Consider the following 20,881-nt stretch of genomic DNA (forward strand, 5'->3'; position numbering starts at 1 on the left):
TTCTAGTTTAGATCTTGGCAGAGGGAAGTAGTCGATAACAACCGTGACGGAGATCCCGTCCGCAGTATTACAATTCCATTACATCCTATGGAGATCGCAATACGGCAGATGGGATGTCCATCACATAGGTGATGGAGTATTCCATCGGCCGACATCTAAATAAGGCCCTTAGACTAATATCCGTGCTTTTAAATTTCACAAACTATCAAAACAAGCAATGGCTAAGCCAACAGGTACTTGCTTTGCTAATGCTTTTGGCCATGTTGTACAGCTGTGCGGCTGGTGTGTAGCATGGCTGAAAGTAAAACAAAATGTAAAAGCGCATTTTGTATTGCCAGAGGAAGCTCAGGGAGGGAGGCACCACCAAGGGAGGGAGGCACCACCAAGGGAGGGGGGACATGTTGGAGAGGCAACAAGAACAATGGAGGGTAGGGGCAACACAGACAACCGAGAAGGCGGTGGCATGGGCAATACAATCAAAGGAGAACGGAAGCGGGGAGGGGCAAAGCATGTGCGAGGGGTAACACAGACAACTGAGGGACTGCGGGTGATGGGGCAACATGGAGGATTAATATGATGGACAATGGAAGATTGACAGGTGAGAGGAACACGGAGGAGAACTACATGAGGGACACAGTGGAAAAACACGCACTCTGGTAGAGTCCTTAAATACACAGAAAAAGTAGCATCTGAAATAATGATGACTAGTGGAAGGACACAAGTGACGCGTCCATGCTCCAGGAGAGGAACTCACACACACAGGAAGAGGAAGGAAGCATATGGCAGCTGACCAATAAGAAGCAAGCAAATGAGTGACAGAGAAGCCAACCTAGGGAAAGCAATGGGCGGCCACTAAGTTCACTGTTCGAAAACAATATGGTTTGCAAGAGTTAGCCACCAGGCTCTGTCTTAGATAAAGCCTAAAAATACAGACACAAACCTAAACGTGGTCCTACGGGCGCTAACAAGAGTTTGTCCATGATTTTAACCGACTACACTGAAAAGAAAGACAATGCAAATCTTTCCAGTTTACAAAAATTAGAAGACAAGAAGACGTGGCCAAGGACACTGAGTAAGGCAATCCTGCATATACAAACTGCCCGAACTTGCCACGAAACCTCGAGGAGAACAACATCCTGGACCCCTCCCAGTCCGGGTTCCGCAGCAACCACAGCACCGAGACTGCCCTCATCGCCGCCACCGATGACATCAAGTTCCTGCTGGACAACGGAGACACGGCGGCCCTCATCCTACTGGACCTGTCAGCCGCCTTCGACAAGGTCTGTCACCACACACTACGAACACGCCTCCACAACGCTGGGATTCAAGAGAAGGCCCTGGACTGGACCACCTCCTTCTTTACCGGCAGAACACAGAGCGTCCGCCTTCCCCCTTCCGCTCAGAAGCCACCAAGATCATCTGCGGCGTACCCTAAGGCCCATCCCTCAGCCCAACCCTGTTTAATATCTACATGGCACCGCTCGCCCACGTCGCTCGTCGGCACGACCTCAACATCCTCTTCTATGCCGATGACACCCACCTGATACTCTCCCTCACCAAGGACCCCTACACCGCCAAAACCAACCTTCACGAAGGAATGAAGGCCGTTGCTGAATGGATGGGGAACAGCCGACTGAAGCTGAACTCAGACAAGACGGAGGTCCTCATCCTCGGATCCAACCCTTCGGCCTGGGACGACTCCTGGTGGCCGACCAAACTGGGAACTGCTCCAACACCCACCGACCACGCACGCAAACTAGGGGTCATCCTCAACTCCACACTCTCCATGACCAAACAGGTCAACGCCGTCTCCTCCTCCTGTTTCAACACCATCCGCATGATCCGTAGGATTTACAAGTGGATCCCCACTGAAACGAGAAGAACAGTCACCCGGGCCCTTGTCAGCAGCAGGTTGGACTATGGAAACGCCCTCTACGCAGAAGCCATGGCCAAACTCCTGAGACGGCTCCAACGCATCCAGAACGCCTCTGCATGCCTGATCCTCGACATCCCTCGCCGCAGCCACATCACACCCCACCTGAGAGACCTGCACTGGCTCCCGGTCAACAAGAGGATAACCTTCAAGCTCCTCACCCACGCACACAAGGCACTCCACAACACCGGACCAACGTACCTCAACAGACGACTCAGCTTCTACACCCCCACCCTCCAGCTCCGCTCCGCCGACCTCGCTACAGTCCCCCGCTTCCGAAGAGTTACCTCAGGCGGCAGATCGTTCTCCCACCTCACCACCAAGACCTGGCACACCCTCCCCATCCACCTAGGCAGACCCAAGACCTGCTGACCTTCAGAGAACTCCTCAAGACCTGGCTTTTTGAGCAGTAGCAGCACCCCTCCCCTCAGCGCCTTGAGACCCTCACGGGTGAGTAGTGCGCTTTACAAATGATATGATTGATTGATCTAATGAATCATTTTCACTTTCTAACAAAAAAGTGTGTTTTTAGTTAAAAATAAAAGGATCATTAGTCATTAAAATCGGTGCCCTGTAGGTGTAATGTGACCCCTGACCCTGTCATAGTTTAGCCACACAGAGAGACCATTCCTAATAAAGAGCTAGAAGGAGGCTTATGTTTTAGCAGACGACAAAAAAACTGGATCACCTTTCTGAATTTCAAAGAGGGCAGAAAGAGTAATTCCTTCTTTGTCATGATTACACATTTTTCACTAATCCCTAAAACATCAAGTATTCACCATGGACAATGTTTTCAAAGAGGAAACTCATCCTTAAGAAGTATTTCAGATATGGTGTCTCTCCTCAGGGCGCGGCGTCTCATTCCTAGAGTGTCTCTTTGTGAGACAGGTGTAAAACAAACAAGGGAACAGTGTACTGTTCTGCAGGGCTGTTTTTAGATGCACCAGACAATTACATATGCCTGCCGGGTCCACACAGAGTCGATCTGGAACTGGATGCCTGCTTTAGAGCATTACTGGCCGGGGCGCGTGGGGCGCGTGGAACGCAGGAAGCGCACATTATGGAAAGCGCCTAATTGCGTGCTTGTGCAGGAAGCACACATTTCAGCATGAAAAGCGCGTGCTTGCATGCTTGTGTCTACGTTTCGATCCTGGAAGAAGAAAGTGTTGTGATGGCAACAATCCTTTCCTTTCAGACAAACCAAATTATTCATGAAAAAATATGTTTCTGATTGAACTGCAGAATATGTCTAGTTTTTTTCTTAATAAACCTTTGTATGAAATATAGCACCTGTATCCCTTTTGTGTTAGGGTGTCAAATTGTCAATGCAGCTAGAATATAATGATGCAAAAAATGTGACACAGTTTTGCTTTTAGTCATATAATGAGCCGCGTAATTTAACTCTCCTTGCAGCATAATCAGACTTTCCCTGACGCACAATGAAGTCACCCCGCTGCATAATTCGGACCACCGTTTACACATTATTACAATGACGCTGCTCATAGCGCCCACGCATGCGCGCTGAAGCGGTGTCTACCAGACGCACTTCTGACCGTCGACTTTCTTTTAATGAATTGCGTTAGTAAATGTTCTGGCCTGCACCAACCACGAGCTGCACAAGGCTGGAGCAGCGGAATCCAGGGCTTCGGATGGAAGATTCTGCATGCCCTCCGAGACGTCCCCCCCCCCCCCCACCCGGGTCCGCCGGATTTTGCTCCCACCTGTCTTACTGGAAGCTTTTGCCCCATGCCTCCATCGGCCATTCTCTGACGATCTTCCAGGAAGGCGGGGGAGCGGAGCGCCACCCTACGCCCAGACATCTGTCCGTTTATCACCCTGGGTGTACATTTACCCCTCTCCCGGATCATGTGTCCTTTTGGCCACTCTGCAATACTGCTGCGTCACCAGCTGCAGGGAAGTAGCGCCCTTTGGCATCCATCTCTCCTCCAGTCTGGAGAGATGCCAGGCAGCTCTCGTTTCTCTGTGCCATGCTCCTGCTGCAGGCTTGTACCACCTCACCCGGGCTGTAATCCACGAGACACCCAAATGGACAGATCCCAAATGCAGGGAAGGGCAAGAAAACGCCATTTTTCTGCTGGTTCACTGTGGGACGGGTGTGCCCAGACGTGGGTCTCGTGCACGCTGTGACTGGAACCAAGCTATTCCTAGTGGTTGAGACCTAACTAGGGCAACCCGGCCCCAGGATGTTTGTTTCCGGTTCAGGGAGGACCTGGCCTGGCAGTTCAGGCTGGACTATTCCCATGGGGCACAGGGTCGAGACTGATTTGCATGTAGCTGGGTCCAAACTGAGATGGCCTGGGGTGCAAAATAACAGTGGACTGGGATGCGACTGAAGCAATTCCCAGTGCCTGAGATTACTTCAGGCGTTCCATCCATCACCTCGAGTGTGTTTTAATGGCTTACCGTTATCTACACACAGCCTCACATGTCTGCAGTTTGGTTCTGTTGCTGGCTTATACGCACAGACTTCAAAAATAGACAAAAAAAAACCTGCAAACATTACAGACTGGTTAAATTTACTATCCTGTCTCCAGTCCAAGCCTCTTCATGGGTAAGTAGGGGCCTGAAGTGGCCCCAGCAACAGGTCAAACTTTTTGCTGGAAGATATCGAGCCAAGGTCTATGATTTGGCATTCTGTGTTTCAGAGGGGCTTTTGCAGTCTTCAGTTTCCCATGCTGGCACCACCATGGTTTCACCACCATTTAAATGCATTCCCGGGTCACCTTCTAATTCATGGAACATATAGAAATGTTTTATAATTGCTAACTCTGCTGCCACCAAGAAGTCAAGCCAACCTTTCACGCCTCTTGGACGTGTTTCATAGCGGCGGCGCGCGTGCTAGATACTAAAGGTGATGTTTGTGTATTTACACACGACCGAAACGATTGCAATAGATAATATTACAAAAGTAAGTGACATTTTTACTGACCTCCATTTACCTACCACGACAAACCTTACTGGAGTGAAATGAATTGGCAGCTCGGTTTCACTTTAAATAATCAATGTTTATTCACTTCGTACCTGTGCCAAGCCAACAAATCTAAAAAATTTCTGAATTAGCTCCGACCAAAATGACCGATTAATTATTATTTTTTTAAACAAGCTTGCAGGAGAATTTCATGTTTGTGCCACTGAATCCCGCGGACTGGTCACTGGTTGATGTTCACATCGGCAGCCGGCTCCTTCTGAGGGGTCCCTGCAGTCCAGTCGCACGCCCGCATCTGCTACAAATGCTTAGACGGACGTCCCCTGGGTCCCTGGCTTATTAGGCTATATGATGCCATCTGCACCAGCCCCCCTCGTCTGGCCTCAACATCGGGATTTCCACTCTGTTTGTTAAAGTGTTTGTTGCCTTTAGTGTTTTTCGTCAACAGCAAATGTTATCAAAACGTAATGCATCCTGTTCTCATTTGTATCCTATAGTTTTGATATTTTCTTTAAAAAAAATAAAACAAAAACCAGACATTGTTGGAAGGATGGCGACTTACTCTGGAGCAACCTGTTTAAATGCTAACTGATAAGGCTGCCTAGGACCCTCGCTCCTTTAACTGTGCTATTCAAGTGAGGCAGACATATGTCTTGGGTCGCACAGCTTTTCCCACCATCAGTTGAGCTCTGCTCTGGTCTTGTATGCCACTTCATTATTTGACCAGTCTGTTTATGGGTCATCTTACAACTCTATTGTCTTCTAACACCAAATGCACCTCTCATAGAGGGTTGCTGTTTCTGCCACTGCTACTTGTTGGTGTGGTGTCGACTGCATGTGACACTGAATCCTGACTTTTTGTTTGCTGTTGGTGTCACAGTTATCTAGCATGTGCACAGAGGCCTAGACCCCTCCCTGGTTATGCGAGGTCAGGTTTTGCTCCATGACCTGAAGGGGCATCTACATCTTGCATGTGCTTAATTTGTAAAATATTAAGTTCAGGCGCTCGAGCTAATATTTAAGAGTAACTGATCGTGATTTGCACCTCTGTCTGATCTACACTTATGCACGTATCTTTGAGCAAGTTGCCGTGAGACGGCGGGGACTTCGGAGCGAGGTGGGGAGGGGGAGAAGAGAGTACCATAGGGTATCTGCATTTCACTTCACCTTGTAGGGACTTTAGAGACAAATATCTGAACCGTTAGAGTTCGTAATATTTAGCTCGGTTATATGATTGAAGTACTTCCTTTTAAGTAAAAGAGACACATATTATTATGTCTGTTTGACTGTTGAGTTCGGAGTTCTTGCCCCCACACTACCTTCATGAGAACCATTTGACTGCTCGGCCTTAGTACCTTATTACCCATAGAATCTAGTGCGAAAAAAACTGTACTTGGCCCAGTTTGCAGTTAAATATACAAATAAAAATGTTAAATAAACATCTGTTATGTATATGATAATAAATGTATGATTATGCTTCACAAACATGTTTATTTTTCACATATATATGTATGTCCAGGAGTCTCTGTTTAAGAGTTTTTATGCTTCTTTGAATGATAATGCATGTCAGATATGCAAAAATTATGATAAGGCAGCTATCCCCACATATACATACTGGTTTTCATTCTTTGCATAAGGGTATAACAATATATTTAGGGATAAAATAAATCACTTGTAAATTCAAACATGACAAAATATTTGTCTGGTTATGTAGATGAGTTTTCTTTACATACATGTGTTAATATCGGTGAATATGGTGTCAAATTGGACTTACACCCTAAGTCATGCTTTGGGTGTTGTTCTTCTTTACTAACCACTTGCTCACCTCCCACTTCGCTATGTACCAGTTATTATCTTACCCTTGTTGTCCCATTTCGACTGTTACCTTTTTGTTTGGTATGCATATTTGATTTGTTTGGGTTGCTATTCCTTTTGATGCCTGTACAGCAACTGTTACCTCCTCTCCCTAAAATTGTAAAGCGCTCTGATATCCTTCGGGATCATGTTCGCGCTATATAAAACTTTATAAATAAATAAATGTACACCATGAAATGTGCAGGCTGAACAGATGCAATACCCATTAATGCAATGTCGATATACGCATTAAACTATGCACGCATAACAATGTCAAAAATAGTAAAAGGAATGTCTATATACGCTATTACAACTGTACGCACAGTATTGAGAATGTCGGTAAATAGGATATCAATGACCGCCGTTTTTATGCACACGCAGCAACGAGTTAATATTATTGCTGTTGAATTCACCCAAGATGACCTCCCCATCAACCCCGAGTCAGAGATACATGGTCAGACAGGCCCTGCGGCCCAAGCCCAAGCCTACCGATTGAAAGGTCACAGGTGGGGTTACATTCAGCCTGAAGACTAACACGCAACCAGGGAAAACCCTGACCGATCCCACAGATAGGCAGCTACTCCACAAACAGGTCTGAGGAAATGGCCTCCATAAAACACGTTTAGCCAAAAGCTCACGTTCCCAAAATACCACAAAGTTAGATGCCGCATGTAGTTAGGAACACTCAGCCAATCAGGACACAGCATGCACACCACATGTAGTGACTGCGCGCTCCTCATGCCAGACATCTGGACGCATGCACACTGGACCACATTAGCTCTTCTCAAGGCCGAGAGCCACCTGTGTCCCTGTTATCAGATGATTGTACTTATAATTTATGACTAGGCCCGAACACACATGCTCTTTAAAAATGTTCGATTTACTGTACTTCAGAAAACTGTATAAAATGCCGGCCAAAACCTCTGTACATTCAGACTGTCTTCAGCCACTACTCTGTTGATTCTCTCCCTGCCACTATGTTTGAGTAAACCAACTTGTTCCTGTTTTGCCAAACACCTCGTCTTTTCATTTATTTAAGGCAAATTCATATCCGAGCAACACGTGTGTAAGTATATGGCTTCAAGCTTCTGTTAATAAGGATATATATGTGTGTGTATATATATTGAAAAAGAAAAAACTATCTACAATGTGTGCATATTTACAAAACACAACCAGGTAGGGTGAACATGTGTCTCTTTATGTATGTTTACATATAACTATATAGTTGTGTGTGCGCTTATATCTGTTTACATGTATATAGAATTTTTTTGTTTAAAAAGAATTCTCCCCCTCTGCCTTTTCCCTGCAATCTCCGACTCGTCCCAAACCTCTCTCTGTACTATGGACTCCCAAACACGCTTTCCAAACTCTTCCCTGTTCTATCCAGTTCATCCCCCTAAAAGGCACAAATGCCCCATCCCACTCCCAACAACACTGCGCATCTGCCCTTTATTAATCCACGTCCATTAATGTAGGTCTACTCAAAGCACTGAAGTAAATAGATGAGATGTCCAGAGCACAAACGTAACTAATCCCACAAGGAAAAGCAAGCACTATAACTAATCCACTACTTATTAACCTCTAACCTTGAGCTGCTCACCGCAAAGCGCTTCAACCGCTCATCAGGGGTAGTCAGCGCTGTATAAATGCAATTTACAATTACAACTATTTCATTTTTTTCTGCCCCATGGAATACATTTGTCTAGAATTGCACAGCACCAATTGCATAAAACGCTTTATAAGAGTCTCACGACAGATCCCATCTGCTTTGAGGAGCTTTCTTTTAGCCAATGCTAGTGGGCGAAGGCGGCACTTGTACTACCGGAAAATCAGCACTTCGGTTTGCAGTTGTCGCCGATGAGGGCCAGGCTTGGCCGGGCTCCCAGGACACATTAAGACGGATACAAGAGTCTGTTCTCCAGGGAGCAGAGAAAACCCTGAGGCTGCGGCAGCAGGTGCGGCCTGCTGAGGGCGTCTGAGGGTGGAGCAGGAGAGACAATTAGTGCACAAGAGGTGTATTTCACAAGGGTCGACACACAGATGGGTGTGAGAGGAAGGAAGGGGGCAGGGGCTGGAGAAACTCTGCAAGCCACCAGCTACTTAAGTGAAGGTGTGGTTGTGCCCAGTAAGTTGCTACTATTGCAATGCTAGTGCACGGCAAGAACACACTGCATTCTGGGACTTGCAGTCTTTCACGTCACTTCAATCTTTTGTGTTAGCAAGTGTAGTATTAATTTCTACGTACAAAACTCTCCTTATGCACATTTCATGATCTTTTCTAGGGCTTTAAATGGGATGAAAAGGGATTTTGGAAAGGTGGGGAGTTGTAAAAACTGTAAAATAGGTGCAGCCAAAGAGGCAGAACTAGGGTTCTTGTTTTTGTGGTACCAGAGACATTGTCTATATAAATAAGGGTTGAAGCTAAAACAAGTGAACTATAAGTGGGTGCTTTACAAATGTATAAATAATCACTCAGAAAGCAACAAGATATATAAACAGATCATATATAACCAATAAAAAAAAATTCAAGCAATGTAGCCGCTCTCTACATCAGCAAGAATCCATATTTTGGCCCGGGATCGCCCAGAGGATTCTGCCTTTGAGCCTTCTGTTTCACCTGAGCTAAATTATTCTCAGAAATAGTAGTCAGTAGCAAGTGATAAAGACAAAGAACCTATAAAGTGATGGAGACCCTTCTTAACAGCAAAGTGAAAACTATACTAACGCCAAATGGCAAAAATACCTAAAGAGCCTCAGGATAGGATGGAGCTGACATGGCCGCGTCTGGACCACGGTGACTGTACGGCCTTCATTAAAGGAAACGTTACCTGTAACAATATCCTCACACCTTTTTTGGATTCACATGCTGAGCATTATTCCGCCATCTAGTGGTTGGGTCCAAAAACTCTCCTATATCTTTATTTTTTTCTGTTTGTGTGCCGACGAGAGTAGGAAAGTTGTACAGGAGTGACCCATAGACCTATTCGGGATTAGGGTAAGAAGGTAAAACAAAGAACAATATCCCAACAGGTAATATTTGGTGGACAATTACATATGTATGCTGAAAGCATTACCAGAACGAAAATAAAGGAGACTGTTTACTCAATTGGCTTTGTGTTGTTATTCATATTATATTTTGTAAAGAATCGTTGTGCAGGGTCATATTTATACAGTTAAGGCAGCACCGTATTAGACTAATCATATAACAACCAGATATGCACTTGGTGCTCAAAGGTGTACAAGTGAACGGTGGCGACGCAAGTGATAGGGTGCACAGCGTGAACGGCGCAAAGTGAACATAGGTGAAAGTATCATACAGTGGGCGGCTGGGTGAATGGAACAAATCAAGTGACTTAAGTGTTCAATTCACATTTAAGCAACAGCCACAGTAGAGAATGCGCCAATTATTGCGCTGTAGCGTCGACGGCGTTTCGATCCTCAATTGTCCACCAAATATTACCTGTTGGGCTACTGTTCTTTGTTTTGACGAGAGTAGGAGTCATGCCGACCCTTTTGGACATCAAACGTACACCCAAAAAGCCTCCGAATCTGGTAACGATCCGTCAATTCTGGTTTACTTGTCAATATGAGTTGTTTATTTTAGGTCTAGCACAGATTACAGATTATTGTTCAGATTTTACCTTTTGGCAACCCCCTCACCCCCCCTTCACTGGAGGGGGGGGGTGTCAATTGTGAATCCCGAATAGCTTCAAGCAGCAAAACTTCTGTTACGGGTATGTAACATTTTCCTTTTGCAGAGTGAATCTCTTCTGGATTCACATGCTGTGCGTTGAATATGTAGCTTGTATTTGCTGTTTGTAGAAGGTGGGAGCAGAGTGTTTGTGAAAATGTGTTAAAGAACCTTCTGAGTACCTGCATTTATGTAGCGCTTACTACACCTGTCGAGGCGTTGAAACACCTTACTGGGGCAGCACGCCGCTCTGGAACCCAACGTTAGCGGTTAGTCCAGTAGTGCTGGTTACTGGGATTAGTCTTGTGCGCTCCAGCAAAACATTCCTTGCATTTACACCAGTTTTGGTTGTTGTAGATTAGAGTAAAAAAGTTAAGTGTCACCATTAGTGGGGAAGGGAAATATGCGAGTGCTGCAGATGTTTGGTGCGGTTAATAAATGCGAGGTGCTCGAGAGGTGCCGCTTTGTTTTAACTTCTGCTTTGCTAATGGATGCACACTGAACTCCTGCAGTGAACATTCCCTGTATCAGTAGGGAAGAGCCCCCCAAAACCCTTTATGGTGAAAAAATCTTGTCTGGTCCAAGAAGTGCTCAGCAGAGTCCCTATTTTCAGTCTCGGGGATAGGACGAGTGGGTTCGAGCTGGCCACGAAGTGGAGGACGAACACACACAGGTCAATGCTGGTTGAGCCACCGAAAACACGTGGGGGGCATTAAGATGTTCTGACTCTGCTCTGTCACTCACACTACTGACAAGGTATTTCTCTCCTAATTTTATTTACTTCAGCCAGAGCCGCGTCATCATCCCGAGCCTGTAGGTTACAGCTCTGCTCTCAGCGCTGCACCAGACCGCGCTCGGCAGTCGAAAACTTTGAATGTTGGTTAGTTGGGGTCCGGGGTCCGCAGCTGGGCGCACTTCTTCGCAAGCTCTTTCACTTCGATAAACCAGTTCAATATTACCAGCAGTTTGGCATTCATTGATAACTACGAGGCCCTCCTGCGAAGTTCGTGCCCTCCCATCTCTGGTGCTTTGCAGCAGTTTTCAGTTTCTTGTTGCTCCAATGGCTGTCATTTCTGATATTTCTAGGTTTACCTCATCTTTACTGCTTGATTTTGTTCGCGAGAAAGTGTCACTCATAGCCATTGAATGTCACTCATTAGTACACTGAAATTATGAAAAATGTCACGCATAGCAATCTGAAACCTTTGCAACTATGTATGTTATGTTAGAATTCGGACAGTTAAACCCATTGTTGCCTTCGCACGCGGGATGCCAGAAGTAAACATACAAGTGACGTCACTAGCTACACACACCTTTTGAAAAGGCCTGATAGGGAAGAAGAAACATGTCTATCCTTTTCGGGGGGGCGACATATTATTGACAAGCCGTAGATAAATAAACATGTTTAGGGCAGACCCCGTGACACCACGGTCATGCATGCCAATCTAGGCTGCGTGTCATGCGCATCCACATACTGCCACTCCATGACCACCTGCAGACAAGGGGTCAGAGGTCAGATGGTGCGTCTCCGTGTGCCCAGGACTCACAAAGGTGGGGTGTTGCTCACGCACCCGGGGGTTCGCACTGTGAACGACGCCATTAAGGCCCGACCAGAGGCAATAACGCCCGCCCGGTGCCGACAACTGTGACCTTTACACACGGTGCAAGAAAGTCACAACCGCCGCGATGTCGAATGCATGCACGTGTTTGCCATTTAAAAGCCGGACGATGTCAGTTTTGGTTGGAAAAAGTTTAGCGGTAAATGTATCCGAAATCTCACTGTCATTTATATTGCTGTCAAGCATTTTACTTACTTAAAGTATTTGCAAATGATCACAATTTTTCATCGACTTCCCTTTTTGGCGGATTTGATTGAAAACACTGCGACTGCCCCTTCGTGTCCATGATTTGTGGCAGCATGGTGCCAGCACTCCGCATTGTGTTGGTACTAACCCATTATGCCCCCCCCCCACCATGATTTAAATCTCCCGTAAACACAATGAGCCGCCGCCGTGCGCCTAGCCGCAGGACTGATGTTTTTAAAGACCCCATAAATCCTGCGGCCCCATTAGTCCTGACGGCTGTGTTTGCGGTGCCATGTAATGTTAGTTACGTCTTACCCTGAACAGGGCACGGGCACTATGGCGTGCCAAGATCTGACGGATAATGGCCACAAATACATGACAAGGCACTCCCTTGAAGCCTCACTGGTGCTGACTTCAAACAAGCAAGCGAGCAACTGTGTGATCTTAGGCAGATCTCAGTCTGCTCTCCCTGCGCCTCAACATCCCCCATCTTTCGAGAAGCCTTAGGGCACGAAAAAAAACTAAAAGGCAAATAAATCAATAAAACCCCTCATCATTACATATGTTCAGCGATTAAGAGTAAACGCTCCTGAGAAAAGCTGCCCTGCAAAATGGTATCTCTGAGACCTGTGAGCATGATGGGAAACCGGGTTGAATTCTGGTGTGGCAGAGACAGCCTTTCATCCTTGGGATGTTGAGAAAAAAGTACCATTTGAGGTGGGTTAAGAATATCTCTTATTTATTAGGACTCCACACAAACAAAGGCACAGCTGAAGTGGGTTTATAAATCCAGTCTATGAGGGTACTCGTCATTATGAGCATAGCGCCTCAATGCTAGCATTACCTAATATAGTGTTTGTAATGTTCACAGATGGCATAGGTGCCTAGAATACCAGGCTCATACTGGGCACTCGATGGTTGCATCCTGCAATGACTAACTCACCTGACTACTGAGCGAGAAGGACTAGTCGCCACCTGTGCATGTCATTGTGCTCGTAAATAGCACAAATCTAAGACCAGGCCACGCCCACTAGTACCTTAGGACAGGAGCCATGCCCCGCTTCAACAAGATAGGACACTGAAACAAGTTATGCATGGCTCCCTGAGAGTCAATTTAGCAAACTGACTGGATAAAATAAAATGGTAAATGTATTTTTGGGGATTGGTCTTTACCATAGAAGATCAACTGGGTAGGTCCTTTGCAGAAATTGAATCTTAATTTAAAATACAGAATTTATACTTTTGAAAAGGGTTTAGATTAAAGTTGGCCATCTTGAAGTTGTGTAGGTTCACCTGCCAGAAATATCAAATCTTTATAATCTAGACGAGGAAACTAATTTAGTGGTGTGGACTATGCACTCCAAGTACATCAAATGAATCCTGAGATTTCTCCATATGATGATCAGTGTGCTGCATCTGATAGTGTGAACCTGACACTCTGCTTTGAAACTGAGCAGGGGGGGCGGGGGGGGGGGGGGGGGCAGCAGCCAACCTGTCTGTTGGACTCAGGTGCGCACAGCAACATGTTATACAATCCTTCACTTATGAAACCATGCAATTAATAATTAATTAAAATAGAATTTAATACTTCGACATAAACAACTTATAACCATAAAGTTTCAAGCTTCGGGAATCAGTCCCGTTAATCACATGACAACAAACATATACATACAAACATAGTCCTGTTATTATAAAAGTTACTAAATCAGTATCATGAAATCCAAAACATAACAGATTCGAATAGCATAGCCCAATGCATTTCGGGTCTATTGTCCCTTCCTCAGGGGAATCACTGCAAAAAACAGAAATAAACCCCATGGGCGCGGCCGGGATTCTGCGCCTGTGCGGCGGTTTTTCGAAGTGGGCGGATTTATGACGGGCCCCAGGGGGAAATATTTACCTGTGCAGAGGTCCACCAGCCGTCCACCAGCCGTGAGGGAAACGGCCGCACCGGGGGAGTCCACAACGCCTTGAGGGGAACGGCAGGCAGGACTACAGCCCCCAGGTGCCCCGGCGGCGCACACCTGACGCCACCAACACCGCGCCCGGAGGCGCTTGAAAAGGAAGGAGCGCCGAGCGCTCAGGGGGGAAATATTTACCTGTGCAGAGGTCCATCAGCCGTCCACCAGCCGTGAGGGAAACGGCCGCACCGGGGGAGTCCACAACGCCGTGAGGGGAACGGCAGGCAGGACTACAGCCCCCAGGTGCCCCGGCGGCGCACACCTGACGCCACCAACACCGCGCCCGGAGGCGCTTGAAAAGGAAGGAGCGCCGAGCGCTCAGGGGGGAAATATTTACCTGTGCAGAGGTCCACCAGCCGTCCACCAGCCGTGAGGGAAACGGCCGCACCGGGGGAGTCCACAACGCCGTGAGGGGAACGGCAGGCAGGACTACAGCCCCCAGGTGCCCCGGCGGCGCACACCTGACGCCACCAACACCGCGCCCGGAGGCGCTTGAAAAGGAAGGAGCGCCGAGCGCTCAGGGGGGAAATATTTACCTGTGCAGAGGTCCACCAGCCGTCCACCAGCCGTGAGGGAAACGGCCGCACCGGGGGAGTCCACAACGCCGTGAGGGGAACGGCAGGCAGGACTACAGCCCCCAGGTGCCCCGGCGGCGCACACCTGACGCCACCAACACCGCGCCCGGAGGCGCTTGAAAAGGAAGGAGCGCCGAGCGCTCAGGGGGGAAATATTTACCTGTGCAGAGGTCCATCAGCCGTCCACCAGCCGTGAGGGAAACGGCCGCACCGGGGGAGTCCACAACGCCGTGAGGGGAACGGCAGGCAGGACTACAGCCCCCAGGTGACCCGGCGGCGCACACCTGACGCCACCAACACCGCGCCCGGAGGCGCTTGAAAAGTAAGGAGCGCCGAGCGCTCAGGGGGGAAATATTTACCTGTGCAGAGGTCCACCAGCCGTCCACCAGCCGTGAGGGAAACGGCCGCACCGGGGGAGTCCACAACGCCGTGAGGGGAACGGCAGGCAGGACTACAGCCCCCAGGTGCCCCGGCGGCGCACACCTGACGCCACCAACACCGCGCCCGGAGGCGCTTGAAAAGGAAGGAGCACCTCCCGCAGCCGCGGGACGCGCACGGGACGTGCCGGGCGGAGCCCGGGCAGAGGGCGGGCCGTCTGTGGCCGTCTAGGGACGACGAGGGACGGGTCGGGCCACCCCCCTAATTTTCCACTTGTGAGTACATCTAAGCGGTATATAGTGACACTTTTTACTGACTCTTATTTTAAACATTCTCTGTTGACTGTCTCCTGATCTACCGCCATCATGTCCATACAATCAACCCTACCTGATAACTATCTGCTGAAGGTAGTCAACAGAATAAATTCGGACAGGAGGAAATCTCTTGGGAAAAGTAATAGTAATATGGAAATCTCCCCTTTAATCGAGCCACAAGTCATTAATATTATGGATACCAATTCGCTTACTGTAATTGATACATCAACTGTGGACACGAACAGTTCACCCGTAGTAACCAATGAGGTTATCAGTAATGGGACCATAGCGGACAACGATCTGAGCGATACTTGTGTAGGCACTCCCCAACAGTCACTGAGGGGCACAAGATTAATGAGAGCTTGTAGGAAAACAGTACCTAAAAGGGGAAACTATCATTCAGGTAGAAAACACAAAAAGGATTTAACCCATAAGGATATACCAGAAGATATAGGGACATTAATTAAAGATAGCTGTGTCTCTATCGATCCTGACCAATTAGACTTGCTGATGGGTTCTATTGATAAGAAACTTAAAATGATTATCGATCCACTGCTTGTCAAAATTGAGGGCCTGTGTGGGGAAGTTTTAAGATTAAGGGACGCAGTTGACCAACAAACTGCTACTTTGGATAAAACTGTATTAAGGTCCAAAGACATAACTGTGCCAACTGCACCAATTGTGGTCTCAACTCAGGAAAGGGCCCCACCAGGAAATATAAATAGCCCCCCTGCTGTAGTTAATATTGGGATACAATCACGCAAAGAACGACCTGCTTTGACTACCTCTGCTGTGCAGGATAAGGGCAGACCGTCTCAGTAGCAGAGAGCTGGGTCTTCAAGTCAATCAAGCCCAGGACAGGTTACCCCAATTCAGGATGTTAGAGTACTACCTATGTCAAATGGGGAACGGTCTGGCAATAAACCAGCCGCGTTAACAATTACAGCGACAGCAGCCGCTACAGGGCGAACTAGTAAGGGTGCAGTTAGAGCAAGTAAGCGCCCTGTAGACCTCCCACCCGAATGTGTACCATTTGTTGTAGTTTTAACGAATGTCCCACCTACTACACAGGCCCTTAATTCCGAAGAGTCGGCAGATTCACTTAAAAACAAAGCTATATTTTGGCTTAGTCGACACTGTGGTTATCCAGTTGGCTACTCTGATCAGATTATTTCTGTCAGAAGAGTCAACTGGATAGGTAATACCAGTAAAACATGTGGGGGTGACTGCGTGATTATAAATTTTAAACATCCGCAACATGTTGCGACGGTCCTCCTTAGAGCGGCCTCAATCACGCAGTCTGAGACAGATGTTGTTGCAAGGCCATTGGGATATTTCTACAACCATTTAAACAGGTTACACTCAGTCAATAGTCGGGAAGGTCTTTCTAACAACAATAATTACCATACTAATGTAAACAGACCAGGACCACAAACCCTCTGTTTCCCCCATCAGGATGGTTCTTTTGTTTCGCCAATGCATATGATGAATTTGCCCCATGGCGGGAATAGATTTTTAGCACATGCATCTAATTTCCCATCAGCAAGTGATAGTTTAATGTCACCCGTTAATGGGATGTTTTATCAAGTCCCAATTCAGAATAGGTTCCAGTCATTGAGTTTCCTGGACCAAAATGATTGACATAAGAGTAACTTAGCCCGGGTGACGGAAAATGCGGGAAAGTTACAAAAGTCCTTAACTGAAGAGATTAATACTGTGAACATTGATTGTATGATAACTGGGGGCGTTGAGGAGCACTCAGAGTTTAATATAGAGCATTTTAATGTAAACAATATCGTGTCCGTATCCAGACCCCCCAGGATATAGCGGCATGGATTGGCAAATTTAGCGGCACAAAAATGAAAATTTAGCGGCACAAAAATGAAAATTTAGCGGCATTTAGCGGCATTTTATTTGGGGTTTTTTTCGCCAACAAACACAGATATCTTACTGTTTGAGTTATTTGCCAACATGGAGCTATGCACATTCTGTTTATTTACAATTCAGCATGGGTTCTATTCTTTACCTTTCAAGTTTTCTGATAGCAAGGTCACAATATTTCACCAATCTGCAGAATTGCTGTACATCTTGACCCAGCACACACAATGCAGTCGCCTCATTAATAGTGTGTATCCCCAATTTTAAGAAACAGGGCTTTAATAAACTAATTCTGAGCCCTAATAAGAGGAGACACAGTTTAAGAGGGAAGGATTCACAAGTATAGTTACAATTTAGAGCCGTATGAAAAGAAGCAATATCGAATAGCTGTAAAGAGTTTTGCTCTGAACAGTTCCAGGATAGAATCTACACATGGGCTACTTAATTAAAAAAACATCTGCGTAGTTAGTACTGCACGTAGTATGCCCTGTTTATCTCTGCCTAATTGAATTGTGGCACGTTTTCCGGGGGCACACACACAGCCGCACCCAAGCAGTTCACAGGTCATTCAAAGACCATTATTCATATTATGGCCCCTGCAGCGCCACTCTGCCTGTGCTTTGTTGTGGCTTCGCCCCTTCTAAGAGCCCCTGCAGCGCGACTCTGCCGAGGCAATCTTCCTTCCTTCAAACAAATATGTGTCCGGGCTGAAACTTTCACACAATGGCGAAATCAGAGTCGGCTCTGATGTGATGCCTTATTTCGTTTACTTTCCTGTGACCCTTATCCCTGGCAGTGCCTTCGTGTTGATTTATTTAGAGATTTTGCCCAATGCTAATTTTCACAATACCAACATACCCGAAGCAAAGGTATTGCCGCTCCCGCTTCCGTGTTCCTGGGCTGGAGAAGAGTCGTCGTGCCTGGTCTCCTTCCTGCTCTCCGCTGACCTGCTGGTTGTGATTGGGCATTTAAGAAGCGGGAAACGGCGGATTTCGCGGCCGTTTATGTAAATATCGCGGCATTTGCAGGGATCTGCCGATTTCGCGATTTTTTTGCAAATCGCGAAATCGCGATAAGCTGGAGGGTCTGCGTATCTATTGATGAGATGCCAAATGTCACCCCAGCAAGGGTCAAGATAACATGTCATATTGCTAGCTGGAACATTGCTGGTTTGATGGCCAAAGAGGTTATGCTGGGCTGGAAAGATTTTACTGGTTTATTTGATATTATTTGTTTACAGGAAACATGGTGTAAAGAATATAAGGGGAGCGATGGTTTTGTTTCCTATGAGTTGCCCGCATTGGCCTCACCACATGGGAGACCTAAAGGAGGTCTGCTAGTTATGATTTCAGTGAAGTTGCCTGTATTAGTTAAAAAGTATGTAAAAGTGGGGGTTCATTCTCAAATCCTCTGGCTTGCGCAAGGTGAATGTAGAAATGTTTTGCTGATTAATTTCTACAATAATATATTTGACGGCACTAGGCACACAGTGATAAATGACTTACATAAAGTAGTGTGTAACCTTGTAGAGAATTTTAATGGTGTTTTCAAATTTATTTTTGTGGGGGATTTTAACGTTTCCATTTGCCCCTTATCATCCCAGAATCTATGTGGTGTATATAATCATTCAGGGGAAGCTGAAGCTCATTTTCCTCACCATCAATATGGTGAGACCCTGAATAACTTTTTGTTAGATTATAACATGGAAATCTTGGAAAATACAAAAAATGATTTGGGAGAAAGTGTCCCAACATTCACAGGGAGGGGGGCCAATACGGTTATCGATTTTATATGCATGTCTACCAACCTAACCCAAATGTGTTCTGATGTCAAGGTGGTTGACGTAATGCTGAGTGATCATAATTGCTTAACCATCGAAGTTAAGCTCTGGTATACTACCACCTCCCCCAACACGGGTACAATTGTTAATATTGAACCACATAGAATTAATGGAGTTAGGCTGAGGTGGAAGGGAGACAATGCAGATGAAACATCTGACTCCATTATTATTAGTTGTATAACGGAAATCTCGGCAATTCTTGAACAGGAGAAACCTGATATTGCCAGTATCGACCACTTTGACAGAATTAATTATAATATCAGGAAAAAGTTCACTAAAGAGGAGGGACACGTAAATAGACAAAATAGGGGTTGGTTTGACCATGCATGTTCAAATGCCCGGAGAGATCTTAAAAAAGCTTTATCTGCCAAACCACGAGATAAGTGTTTAGTGATCCAACTAAGGCAGGGCTTTAAATTGGTCCTCAAACGGCGAAAGTCTGAGTTGCAGCAGGTAGCTTGGGACAACCTAAGCCAAGCAGCAGAACAAAGGAACTGCAACTTATTTTGGTCCACTGTAAACAGCCCCTTCCTCAAAGATGAGGAGGCCCCAGTGCTAACATCTAATGTGAGCATAGACTCATGGATCCAACATTTCTCGATCATATTTGATTCTGGCAATAGTAACGCCATTGTAGGAAAAAGTTGGCCCATAGTTGCTCTAGATATAACAGTAGAGGAAGTTATGGTTAGCATAAGAACTAGTAAGGGAGGTAAGGCCCAAGGACCCGATGGGGTTCCTATAGATGTCTATAGGACCGCCCCGGAGATTTGGGGCCCCCTATTAGCAAAAATTTTTAATGCAGCAGTATGCTCCAAAATACCATCTACTTGGGCAGAATCCATTATAATCCCTATATACAAGAAAGGAGAGCGGGACAAAGCAAAAAATTACCGACCATTATCCCTACTGGATTCTTCAGTAAAAATTATGAGCCGTGTTCTTTTAGCCAGACTAGAGGAATGGGCAGAGTCGAATGAGATTTTAACTAATAGTCAGTTTGGGTTTAGAAAGGGGCGTGGAACTATAGAGCAGTGCTCAAATCTACAGCTTCTGGTTGGGAAGTATACCCAGGCAAAAAAAGGGTCCCTGTATTTATGCTTCGCCGACTTAAGCAGTGCCTTTGATATGGTTGACCACGCCCTACTCTGGGCTAAACTGCTTGACATGGGAGCTCCAGACAGCATAGTGTATTTTCTAGCTCGCCTGTATGAAAAACTTAGTTCCAGTGTACGATATGGGCCTAATGGGGAATGCACTAATAAGTTTAGGATAGGGAGAGGAATCAGGCAGGGGTGTGTTTTAGCACCCCTACTGTTCACCCTCTTCATTAATGAGGTGGATGCTGTCTTACAAACAGTATCGGCCGACGCCCCAAGAGTCAAAGGTCTTGACATCCCTGTGTTGCTCTATGCGGACGACGCAGTGTTGTTGTCTAGGACCCCCCTGGGCCTTCAACGGTTGATGGACAGGTTTGTCCTGTTCATCAAAGACAGGAAACTTGTGATCAATAGGTCTAAGACCTATGTGATGGAATGTTCAGGACGAGCCACGACTAAAACGAAAGTTAACTCCCGTTATTTTATAGAAGGAGAACAGGTCTTAAAAGTAGACAATTTTTGCTATCTGGGGATCAATTTCTCAAAAAATGGTAGCTGGGACATTGAACACAGAGCGGTTAAAACTAAGATGATCAGAAGTGCCA

The 20,881-nt window shown here is 46.4% G+C and overlaps 1 protein-coding gene across 1 annotated transcript in view; it reads right to left on the reverse strand.

Moving 5' to 3' along the window:
* LOC147689343 (ubiquitin-conjugating enzyme E2 E2-like) overlaps positions 1-20,881 on the reverse strand; it is a 650,182-nt gene that overhangs the window by 324,762 nt on the left and 304,539 nt on the right. The window lies entirely within an intron of this gene.

This window comes from Lissotriton vulgaris, chromosome 10 (genome assembly GCF_964263255.1).
Source record: "Lissotriton vulgaris chromosome 10, aLisVul1.2, whole genome shotgun sequence".
Lineage (NCBI taxonomy): Eukaryota > Metazoa > Chordata > Amphibia > Caudata > Salamandridae > Lissotriton > Lissotriton vulgaris.